Genomic DNA, 12,273 nt, shown 5'->3' on the forward strand with positions numbered 1-12,273 from the left:
AACAATTACCATACTTTTAGGCCCGAAAAACTGAAAAACCCGAAACGGTGTCATTGTGTGCTTAATGTCCTCAAAGTCACGCATCCAACAAGCTTTGAACTGAGCAGATAGGACCTTCCGTTCCAGAGATAATGGCCAAAACATCACCCATTTTCAATTGAGTTTGGCCATAGTCGCCTGTTTTTCATTAATACCCGAAAACGTCGGGTCGAGTTCGGGTAGAATTTAAGAACTCTAATACTGATACAGTTTATGTCAATGGAGACAAACAAGGAAACACAACAACCCTGCATGGCCACATGTTGTGAATATACTTTTGTGCATCGATACACACATCAGTTTGGATTTATTTTTATTCTATTTTGATATGTGGGTTTCTCTTTTTGACATAATTTATGTTTGTGACAAAATCACTTGGATTATGCCTTCCAAGGAATTACAGAACAGTGCAAAACGTATATCATTACAGAGCTTTCTGACACTAGGGCTGTCAGAAACCAATAACAATAAATAACAGATCCTTTCCAGCAGGCCTCCCACATCCCGCACAGTGGGAACTCGGTGACATATCCCATTTCCCGAAACTACAATCACTTTAACCTAAACGCCACACATCCATAAACATACCCTCCTCCAACGCATCCCCGACCCCAAACTTCATATTCAATTCATGAAATTTTACACTGCGTTATGTGAGACAAGGCTTTCGTTGTTTGCTCGAGCGGAGAGACGCTTCTTTTGTTTTCAAAAGGGTACGCCGACTGGATTGCAACGTTTGACAGAGCCTTCGTTTTAAAACGGATCCTAAAAAAACCAAAGGAACTCCATAACCTTCCACCCACAATCTCAATTTAACCACCATTTAGCTCTGCTTTGAATTAGATGAAAAAAGTAGGGTTTTGCATGTCATACTGTAGTTTGAGTCCGACCCAGGTCCTGACAATACAAGAATGGAGAATATACCACAAATGGAAAAGAAAACAAGAGTGAAGAAGCTATACCGACAAAGAGAGGAAAAAAAAGAGAGACAAGGGGGAGGACAAAGAGAGAGAGGAGGCAGAAAGATAGATCAACACCATTATTCATGTCATGCACAACGTGTAATTAGTTCTGATGAGCCATGTCTTTTCAGTGGTGTGGTTGGTGTGCATAAGAAACTGGTATGTGTGGGATTCTGGACTTCCCCATTAACTTTTCTTAAATTCTGCAGTCCTACCCTACTGATCACACAATTTCAGCCATTTAGAGGAGTCCAACTTTCACAAACTTGCGGCGGTATACTGGTGCTTCACTGCAGCGCTGCTGATTCACCTCCAAGAGGAAGAATCGGTTGGAAAGTCCTGCAATGTTTTCCTGGAAAAATGTAGGGTGGGGAAACTATGTACTATGGCTACCACCACTGTATTCTCTTCTGCTCGTATCCTCACACTACTGTATTGACTGTATTGAGGCCAAATGTAGGCATTGTTAGCAAAAAGGAGACGTGTCGTGAGGATAAACAGCTTTTTGTATTAACTCATTAAAGACCTGATGCCGATTCTACAAATGCCTTCTAAATCAGTAGTTCTCACACTTTCAACATTTTTCAAAACAAAATAAGCAAAAATAGCAGATGTGCAAGCTCTGCAAGCTTGTGGATCTGCTATTTTTGAATAGCCAACGCAAAAATCTAAAATGACACAGATGCTTTCCCGGTTTTAATGGGTTAACAGAGGCCAAATGTAGGTATTGTTAGCAAAAAGTAGACGTGTTGTGAGGATGAACAGCTTTTTACGGCGTGGCTCTGAAAGAGGTAGCCGTCTAAAAGAGGGTCTGTGTGTCTGTCTGTTTGAGGACAGCGACAGGTACAAGGACACAGTACACACACACAGACACACATTTGTGAAATGTATAGACAGATAAAGAGAGTAAAAGTTGTATATGTAATTACTATTGATAGGTAATGATTGGATATGGATATCATGTTATTAGACTATTAGGCTATAAAATACAGATTAGAAATACTCCAATTGCTACAGTAGACTCTGGCAAATGTTACGAGCACTACTTGTGTGCTCTGTAACACTGACTGAAGGCTGGATAGCCGAAATGTTTGTCCTTTGTAGCCTTAAGACGTGGAGAAGAAATGACAATAAAAAAGGTAACTCACTCTTGCCATTCTGAGTGCGACCCATCATTTTTGTAATATGATATTGGTCTAGGATATTGCACCAGAGGAGTACTGTGGTAACAAAAAGTTTATATATCTGTATCCGACTCTTTTATAAAGTTCTCTCTCTTGACCTATGAGTAATGTGTGTAAAATGACATCTAGACTTATCATTTGAAGTAATACCTAGTTTCAAACTACCTAAAGGCATCGATATTACCTTTGTTCATGAGCTAAATGTTTGTATTCCTACAGTATATCTAAAAACAACACATGATATAACAGCAATAACATCATATCAAATAATAGTATGACATGACAAAAGAATCCTACCACAGCAATGAACAAGCTATCCTTCAACTTGAAATCACTCCCCGAGTACCTTAACTAATGTTGCTGAAAATCTTTCATATTGAAAACTTTTCATTGTAGAAAACATGTTTCTACTCAAAGTTTGTATTACAGCGGCCATGTCAACCTTTTGCCTCTCTGAGCATAAAGTATTGTATATGCCCAAAGCCGTGGAGCTGCTCCACTGGGGGGTTTGAGCTATGGGAGAGGAGAGCGAGCCATCACATCTGTTCTTCCGTTCCCACCACATCGTAACTGACAGCTCTTAAACGCTGTCTGCGTTTTTAAAAGGCACAGCACTTCCCATGAGGTGAAGTCCCTGAATCCCTAACCTGGAGAAGTCGACCTGACAATGCTCGTTTTTAAAACTTCCCCTGCTCTCATTTCCCATGTGAGAGAGTGTTTTGAAAAAAGGTGTGTGTACACACACAGTATGGCCTGATGTCTACTTAGTTGCGTGTCGGTGTCGCACATCGGAAATAGAAGATCTACAAACTCATAGCTTATTAGATAGGCTATTTTCCATGTGCGATAAGATGCACAACAAACTACAAATCAGGCATATTTCTCTCTCTCTCTCCCTCCCTTCTGTCCTCTTCTCAAGTCTATCTCGCTCCCTCTCTCTCTCTGTTCACAGCAGGTGGTCTTTCCATTGGCCCTCTGAGGAGGAAGCAATCGTTAAGTTTTATGCCCACTGCTGTCTGCAAGAGATAGATGGAGGATGTAGAGAAAAGAGCTGACTGACAGACATACAGTAAGGGCATTACCTTCACCTAATGGATCGGGTAGGCATGTGCACGATATAATATATCACCTCAAACTTTATGGGGCAGTTTTATGGATGCAGCACTTTTTAAAAATGCTACTCCTCAGCCAGCGAACTAAATTAATAACCAACTAAAACACACAATTCTCTTCAGTCTTCAGGGCCCTGGTCAAAACATTGTAATATTACTCTTTTAAATCCTTGAATGACCTCTCTAAGATCAAGGGCTTGTTTTCCTGAAACAGGAAGACAAAACGAGAGCATGGAGACTTTAACTTACAGTACTTTTGGGGAAACTGATCTGAATACCAGTCATGACCTGCTGGATTGTTCAGCAGGTTTGAAGCCGACATCCAGACATCATCTTTTTTCCATTTTGGCCATCGATGTGCCTCTAATACATGTACTTTACTAAATGATACAACATCATGTCTATGGACAGTTCCAACCTGGTGTCCCTATAATAGGGCTTAAAGTGGTTAAAAGGTAGCACAGGCCACTGACATACCGTATAAGAATGTGGAATATTTACGCTAGGCAGTTTCAGGGTGATAGAGGTTGACAGGCGTAGGAGTAGAGAGTGGATGATGGCTTGGGGGCTGTCATGTCCAACCGAGAGGAAATCCCTCTCAATCACTCAGCCCATCCAGTACTTTGAAACCAAAGGAACTTGCTGAGTAAAAAGCCTGACACGTCTCTCCAACAATTCTCTGCTTTGTAGTTGGTGAAGTTGATGACGGCTGACGAGTACAGCTGACAGATGGCGAGACAAGACAGACAGACGAAACATGCACGCACGAACTAACGCGCACAAGCGCGCACACACAGAGAAATCGGCACTTCAGAGGAAAGAATGAAGAATGCTACTGGCCGAGTCAATCTTTCAGTAGTGTCACTGGTGTTGTTGGCCCTCGGAGAATGTGACCCCTGTCCTTATGTGGTTCAAAGCAAGCAGATGGTGTTGTCCACAGTTGAAATACAGCCTTCCACACAGAAAACGTCTGGTAACACAGATAATGACCCGTCCCAAAACTCACCTAAAAAAAAAAAGACAGTGACAGAGTAGAGAGCGAGCGAGCGAGCTGCAGATGTAGGCAGGGCGGTAGAGAGGACAGGGGGTCAATTCTACCAAAGTGACAGCCAAGTAGTGAGTACAGTAAGTTACACTGCAAACATCCTTCCTGAATGCCAATTTAACTGAGAGAACACACATTTCTTTACACTCCCAGAGTTCAGTTAACACAGTGAACACAAGTCCTCAGTGTTAAAGGTAAACGTTTGCAGATTATCAGCCTAAATTCTAATAACGTCCTAATTTCTGCTGTATTATTTCTCATAGAGCTTTATTATATTGAGGACACAGAATATCCACGACCACTCATTTTAACGAAACTTGCTCACTCAGCGCATACTCCCCTCCTTCCGGGTTTGGGCCCAATGGGTTTGAAACCATTAAGTGTCCGGGGTTATCTTTATAGCATAACTTTTGACTGTACTACCCTGTACTGCTAACAATCTTGTTAATAAAGTATTCAATCAATCAATCAATCAATGATGATATCATGGGACTTAAAACATGTGCACTGGTGTCATTTATACATCTATGTCACAAACTACCTCCATGGGCAAGCCTGTGAGTCAAGCCCATTCGGTTCCATTTGTACGTACAGAGTTAAGTCAACACTGAGGATTTTACAGTGTAGAGACAGACTGGTTGAGATCAAAAAATGACAGCTTTCTTTGGCAAGATTGAGAAAACGAGCGGCAGTAGAGCGAGCGATTCTTGTGTCAACTGTGTGTGGGTGCATTATTGTGGCGCGAAGCAGCGATTGTGAGCGCCAGCTGCTTTGGGCAGCCTGCACTATACCGTACAGGCCAAGCTCCCACAGCCATAACTCACACAGTACAGTGGACTTTCTGAGAAAACAGGGAAGGGAGACTAGGAGGGTCCAGCCACAGGCCTCTCCACACAGCTGCACTATGGGGAACTGGTATAGGGCAATGGACAAACTGTAAATCACACAACCACCAAGTATGAACTGAAGCGGGGAGAAAGGAGTCAGCTAGTTTAAATATGTCAGCGCCCTGCCGAACACCATAACATCGCAAAAATCCTGAGTGCTAATTTAAAGCTGCAATTATGTAACTTTTATGTCCTGCCCCAGATTCAAGCCTTGGTCTCGACACCAAATTTCTACCGCACTGCCAAGATGGAATCCCTGCTTGCTTGCCAGGAGAGATATTGCCCTTATGGAGGTTAAGGTCCTATACCTTAAGTCATTGGTTCTCAAAGTGGGGTACGGGGACCCCCAGGGGTACTTGAGGCAGTTCCAGGGGGTCCCCAGCTAAATGATGGATAGAAACCAAATGCACCCTTATGGTTCTGTAACTCTGAGAGTGTACAAATGGAACCAAATGGATTTGGTTCCATTTGCACACTCTCAGAGTTAAATTAACATGGATTTTATCATATAAATTCGGGCCCCAGGTATAAATGCCATTAAATGGGGGTCCGTATAATGGAAGAATCTGGAGAGGAGTAGTGTTGTCATTGTATTGTATGTTTTTCTTTTGTTTCTTGTTTTTGGTCATTGATTGTTTTGTAAGGTTTATTGTAAATGTCTTTTCTTTTTATTATTGTATTTGTATTGAATGTTGAAATACTTTGTGAAAAAAGAAAATAAATAAACATATTGTTGAAAAAAAAATGGGGGTCCGTAGCCTAATACATGTCAAACTGGGGGTACTTGACATTAAAATGGTTGAGAATCACTGCTAGAAAGCCGTATAAACCTTCTGTTATTGGGGTCCCTGGCTTATCTTTTCAAATGGGGGTCCGCGGGCTAATAAGTGTCAATTTGGGGGTCCTTGACATGAAAACGTTTGAGAACCACTGCCTTAAGTTGACACCAAGGTATCAATGTCTGGAAGAACAGGGAGACCTCATATAACCTCTGCAGAATCAGATGTGTTATTTATACATGAACATGCTTTACCATACAGATTGGTTAAATACGATCTATTAATTAAAATAAGTTTCCAAGCTGCAGCTTCAACTATTTACACAGGTCCATTATTACACCCTCAGAGTGAAATTAACAAACACTCAAAATGTTGCACTGTTATTGTGTTTAATGAGAAGTGATCAAAAAGCTTTGCTCTGTTCAGAGCTAAAGTAAGCGAGGTGGTTTAGAGGTGGTTCATTTCCTATCAAGACATGCCAATTAGCTGCGCATAAAATTCGCCTCTAATTATGTCTTTATTATTTTCCCCCCGTTTTTTTTTAACACATTTTTAGGGTTTGGAAATGTATAGCAATTACAATCATTCTGAGAGGCCAAAAAACAGCCACAGAAGTCAAATTAGTATTCGTTTTGGAAGTCTTAATGGGGGAGAGAAGGAGAGAGACAGAGAAAAGGGCTTGCAGATGTTGGGAAACTTCATCAAACTATTGTTCATAGGCATTCTGTGTGGTCAGTGCAGAAATGCCTGTGACCAAAAAGGTGTTGCTTTACAAGAGAAATGACACTCAACACACATACAGATATAAGCTGTCCAGGCCTGTGTGAACCTAAACATAGTGGGAGTGTTTATCAAATAAATTCACTTATGTTAAACCACGTTCAACCTGGCATCCCCATTTTTGGGCTTGTCAGGCGAAAAAGAAAGCTTAAGTTGTTAATTATCAAATCAAGCGTGTATCTGCTTGTTGTGACCTTCATACAACACACATATGAGAGACATTGCCGGCGTTATAGTCAATCATTTTTTTTGGCATCACTTTGCAGGTTACAGCACGCAAGTCAAGCTGCAAAGTGGTCGCAGCCAATTGGTTCTAATGTAAATGAACCGTGCGCCGTTAGCTAGAAACACAAGCCAGGGACGCAATTCTACAAGTATTCCATCAAAACAACACTGTGATGGATGAACCCAGAAGCCCTGGTGGTGGACCCTGCAGAATGGATGATGCAAAACAGCACAGAGGTTGCCACAGGCCTTGGGCCGACCCCTCTCTCATCCCCCTGACCTGTCAACACGACAACAACAACCTGTCACCTCTGACAGGAAATATCTCGTCTGCTTTTCTCCCCTCCTCCCCCCTCCTGTGACATACATACTGTATACATGTTAGAGCAGCGAAAAACATCCCTCTTTTTTCAGCTATAGCTATAATATAGCCATATATTATATGCACACAATCAGATCATTTATTAAATACTTCCAAATCTCTAGGATCATTATAGCGGTGGTTCTCAACCTGTGGGTCGGGGACCATTACTGCATCAAAAGTGATCAACAAACGATACTATAAAAACTGGTCAAACTTTGGCCAAATTGAAATTAGCCTTATTATCTACGAGCTTGTAGATGTGCCATTTTCCACAATATTTATCTGTGGAACCGAGTCAAACAAAATGTAATGCCTCAACTCCTAGCATTCATAGCAAGTCCTTGTCAGGATGGGGTGGTCCCCAGTTCAAATATGATTATTTGGGGGGGGGGGGGGGGGGGTCACGGCCTGAAAAGGTTGAGAACCACTGAATTATACAATGGATTTCCAAGGAACAGTCAGGGTGGGCACGTGCCTACCACCCAGGGGGTTGTCTCAGTGGTCATAGCGAGGCAGCTACCTCCCTATGTTGAGGTAAAGTGCAGCCTGCGACGCGTGATTATGGATCCCACCTACGCTCCAGGATATAGACCCGCCTTACCTGTCTGATTGGCTCCCTGGCAGGCATACTTTTACTGAGGTTAGGGTTAAGGTTAGGTTTAGGCATAGTTTTACTGAGGTATAGGTTTAGGCATAGTTTTACTGAGGTTAGGGTTAAGGTTAGGTTTAGGCATAGTTTTACTGAGGTATAGGTTTAGGCATAGTTTTACTGAGGTTAGGGTTAAGGTTAGGTTTAGGCATGGTTGCCAAAACGAGAACTGTCAATCACAGCGACTACTGACCAATCACAGCGGGGTTTGCCTGGAGCTGCGGTGGGATCCATAATAACGTGCCTAGGACACAGTCCATGTTTCTCATGCTGAAAAAAATGTTTAACTTAATACTAAAACTATTATCTAAAAGGGCCCACTTTTGTTTTATGCCCCGTTTCTAATGCCAAGAAAAATACTTTTATTGTCAAAGTCAAAGATGTGAATGGTTCCTATCTGAGAACGCCTTAATAGTCCATTCACAGACATGGAGTAAGTCATTATTCAATCATTATGGTCCAAATGAGGACAAAATATTCCCTCCTTTTCTGGATAAAATATAGGGTTATTAAACCCCCCCCCCCTTTAATGAAAATATAATGGTTAAAGCTCTTTTTACAAGTCTTGAGAAAAAAGTGAATGCCCTCGATTTTGAAGACTAATCATGTCATGCTCCTATATTGAAGCCGAGTTGAGTTGAATAATCCCTCTACTGTGCATTGTAGCAATTCATGTGCAATTGGTCTCTTGTGGTTTAACACTTCTAATGAAGTGTTTATCAATAGTGATTTATTGCTAATAAGGAAGAAGCTAATTCCATTAGCACCATGTAAACAATGGCCGATTCAATTTTAACTCTCCCCTACAGTGAAGCAATATTGTAATAAAAGGTTATTGTAAATCAAATACATAATAAACAAACAAACAGTGTTCACAGCATTCTGTGGTAAACAGACCACAAGATGACACAGCATATTAGCATCAATTTATCTTTTTCCCCCCTTTCTTTGCTCATTTCTAATTTCATTATCGCCTTTTGGTGCCAGAAAAAGAAAGCATTTTAAGTGGGTTTAATATTGGCTGTCTACTACAGTCCAAGTTCATCTCTTCAAACAGCAAAGAGCAAATATAAAGATACTAAATGTGTTTGGTCAGTGTCCAAAGGCAACAACACAGAGGCAGGACATCAAGAACATCTCTGACATCAAAAACATCTCTGAGGAAGACTTGTGTGATGATGATATGATGATGATGACTTCACTGTAAGTGGAGCAGTGAAGCTCAAGACTACTTTAGCCAATATAATACTGGTTGGAAACCATGGTTGTAATATGGAGTGATGCAGATATTAAGCCCCATTTTATACTTCAGCTATTTGGAAAAAGCCAGGGTTCATGTGGTTCATTAAACCAACTGACGTCAAAGATCATATGACCAAGAACACATGGAAGATGCGTGATACGGATGCTAAAGCTGCCCTACAGGCACAGCGTTCGAAATAAGAAAACGAGGTAAATGAAACAAACATGGACTTCATGTTCGCTGAGAGCAACTGAAGAAAGAAGAAAGCAGATGGAGAACGTATTAATCATGCCCCACTGACAATCAGCAATCCCACACAGGAAATCTGGCCACATGCTTCAACTGACCTTGAACTTGGCCACAACGCTCAGATGCTCGATTGCCAAAATCAAATAATGTTAGAAATGCTTTGGCATGATAAACGCCTGGCTAGTCCAGCACTGCAAATGGATCAATGTGAGGCTGGAAAACTCTCCCTGATCTGAGAACAGGACAGGACAGGACAGGCTGAGAAGGAAAAAGGCAAGGCCAGGAGGAGACACACAAACATGTACTTGGGGTTACTCTCTGATTGGTCAACACTCTCCCAAAATTGATTATACTTGCATGAAGTGGAGCTGAGGACACAATGGAAAAACAGGGAGAGAGAAAAGATGTGGGGTGGAGGAGGAGGAGGAGGAGGAGGGAGTGAAGAAGGAGTGAGTGAGAGAGAGAGAGAAAGAGGGGGTGAGCTGACCCCCCAAACTCTCTCAGACAGCTGAACAATGGAACTGGAGACAGAGAGGAGAGGGGTGGAGAGGAGAGGAGAGGAGAGGGGTGGGGGAAGAGAACGAGTACAAGAAGTTGTTCAGAAGTGTAACTTCAGAACTCCTGCCAAAAAAGCCTCACACTCACTCTCGTATCTCACAGCTCTCTCCACAGTCCACACACACACAAGACAACTGGCAAACTAACTAACTTTCTCGCAAGGCAAACACAAGCCAAGAGAACAGCAATCCATCTTTCTCCCTTTTAGAGCTCAGTGAAATCAGTCATGTCTCATTGCGCGCAAGAGAGAGAGAGAGAGAGAAACACACACAGAATAAAGACACACACAGCCAAAACATGATCAGTCACACACTGCAAAACATGAAAATAGACAACTCACCCAGCCTTCCCTGCTCTGTTCTTCTTTTCTCTTTCTCTTTCTCTCTCACTCTCTTCCTCTCTCTCTCAATCACACTTCCAGCTGGTTGGGGCTGTGCTGCTTGCTGGTCTGGTGGCCACGCCCACAGCATAGGTCATGTGACTAGCCCCCCAGTGGCTAGCAGGCATTCGGCAGCCACACCCCTCATTCATAGAAAGTGAATGGAGAGCATTGTGCATGTAGCAGGCAATATAATATCTATATGTACTATACATACTATGTATGTGCATGCAGCTAAATGAACAGAGAAGGAAAGGTGTGTGTGTGTGTGTGTGTGTGTGTGTGTGTGTGTGTGTGTGTGTGTGTGTGTGTGTGTGTGTGGACTGAAAAGTACTGCTCCATTTCCCTTAATACTATTTCCTGCAGGGTCCTCTCTGTTTCTCTCACACACGCGTGCGCGCGCACGCGCACACACACACACACACACACACACACACACACACACACACACACACACACACACACACACACACACACACACACACACACACACACACACACACACACACACACACACACACACACACACACACACACACACACACACACACACACACACACACACACACACACACACACACACACACACATCCTTTTATGGCTGACTCAGAGCCATGACTAATGGACAGACTGCCCTGCAGTTTTACTGGGTCAAAAAAATAGTTCTATGAGAGAATCCTCAATGACTTTAAATATCTACATTTATTCAGTCAGTGGCTACTGCAGGTGCTTTACTGTACTATTTTATGCATAGGGTGGCCAACAGCAGGTGGAGGACTGTCAGAGTTAAAAACATAACGTCATGTTTATGAATGTGAAACCATTTACATAAACAGACTGGACAGTAATCAGCACTGAGTCAAAAACAGGTAGGTTATGAACATGGTACTAAAACCAACATCACTCAACCAGCCCGGACCCTAGGCTCTGATAGCCTGACAGCGTGTCACAGGTTCGAGTCTCTTTCCTGTCCATCTTCACTTAAAAAATATCAATAAAGGCATAAAAGCCAAAAACTAATCTTTTAAAAAAAAGCAAAAATACATGCAAGGATATTTCGATTTTCCATCGATTCCACTCCAACATATGAACACATTTTCCTGTAGACCTACGTTATTTTGAGCCATTTTGCCAGAGTATCCTCCCAGTTGTGTACTGTATAGGGGTTTGGGATAGACAAAACACCTTCCCTTACCAGATAAGTCAATTAATGTTTGACTGGTATTCTAGTTAAGACAATAGTTTAACCCCTTGAACCCTATGTATAATAGCATCCCTATTCTGGCGGAACATTCAGAATCAGAAGAATCAGAATCAGTTTTTTCACTGGAAATAGCAGAATCACAAGCTGACAATGTGTCGCGTCGCACCGCTTGTCGATTTGGCTGTTTTCAGGGAAGATATTTAGTGTAGCCCACTAGCCCATGGGAATACGGTCAACTAAGTATAGGGTTAAAGTGTTTAAAACACACTTGCTAGTAGGTTGAACTTAAAACTACTTCAGTGAACAGGAAAACCAAAAAGTATCCAGGAAGCTGTGAGCAGCAGACAGGCACCTGAGAGCTGCCTGTCTGAGGAAACTCATCTACAGAGTAAAAATGGAAACACTGCTGCAGTCTGTGGTGCAGTCCTCACTACCGGTAGTATGTTCTTTATTGACAACATTAACCACTTAAGCCATACAGTATATACTTCATCGTACGACACATAGTCAAAATAACCGATCTACTGTACAAGCTCGCAATGTGTTGCGTATTGCGTCGCCAGATTCAAAAAGCTTAACCCCTATAAACAGGAACAGAGTCTATAATGTCTACA

At 42.1% G+C, this 12,273-nt stretch overlaps 1 protein-coding gene across 2 annotated transcripts in view; it reads right to left on the minus strand.

Moving 5' to 3' along the window:
- Window positions 1-12,273, minus strand: part of septin9b (septin 9b) — a 93,704-nt gene that overhangs the window by 37,177 nt on the left and 44,254 nt on the right. The window contains exon 1 of one of the 2 annotated variants that reach the window (XM_084068450.1): window positions 10,417-10,492. The exons of the other annotated variant lie outside the window; for it this stretch is intronic. The gene's annotated coding sequence lies outside the window, so the exon portion shown is untranslated. Of the gene's footprint in view, window positions 1-10,416; window positions 10,493-12,273 lie in introns of those variants that run through there. 2 annotated transcript variants of the gene reach the window in all.

The sequence above is a fragment of the Gymnoscopelus microlampas genome (assembly GCF_963454915.1).
Source record: "Gymnoscopelus microlampas genome assembly, chromosome: 2".
NCBI classification, from domain to species: Eukaryota; Metazoa; Chordata; class Actinopteri; order Myctophiformes; family Myctophidae; genus Gymnoscopelus; species Gymnoscopelus microlampas.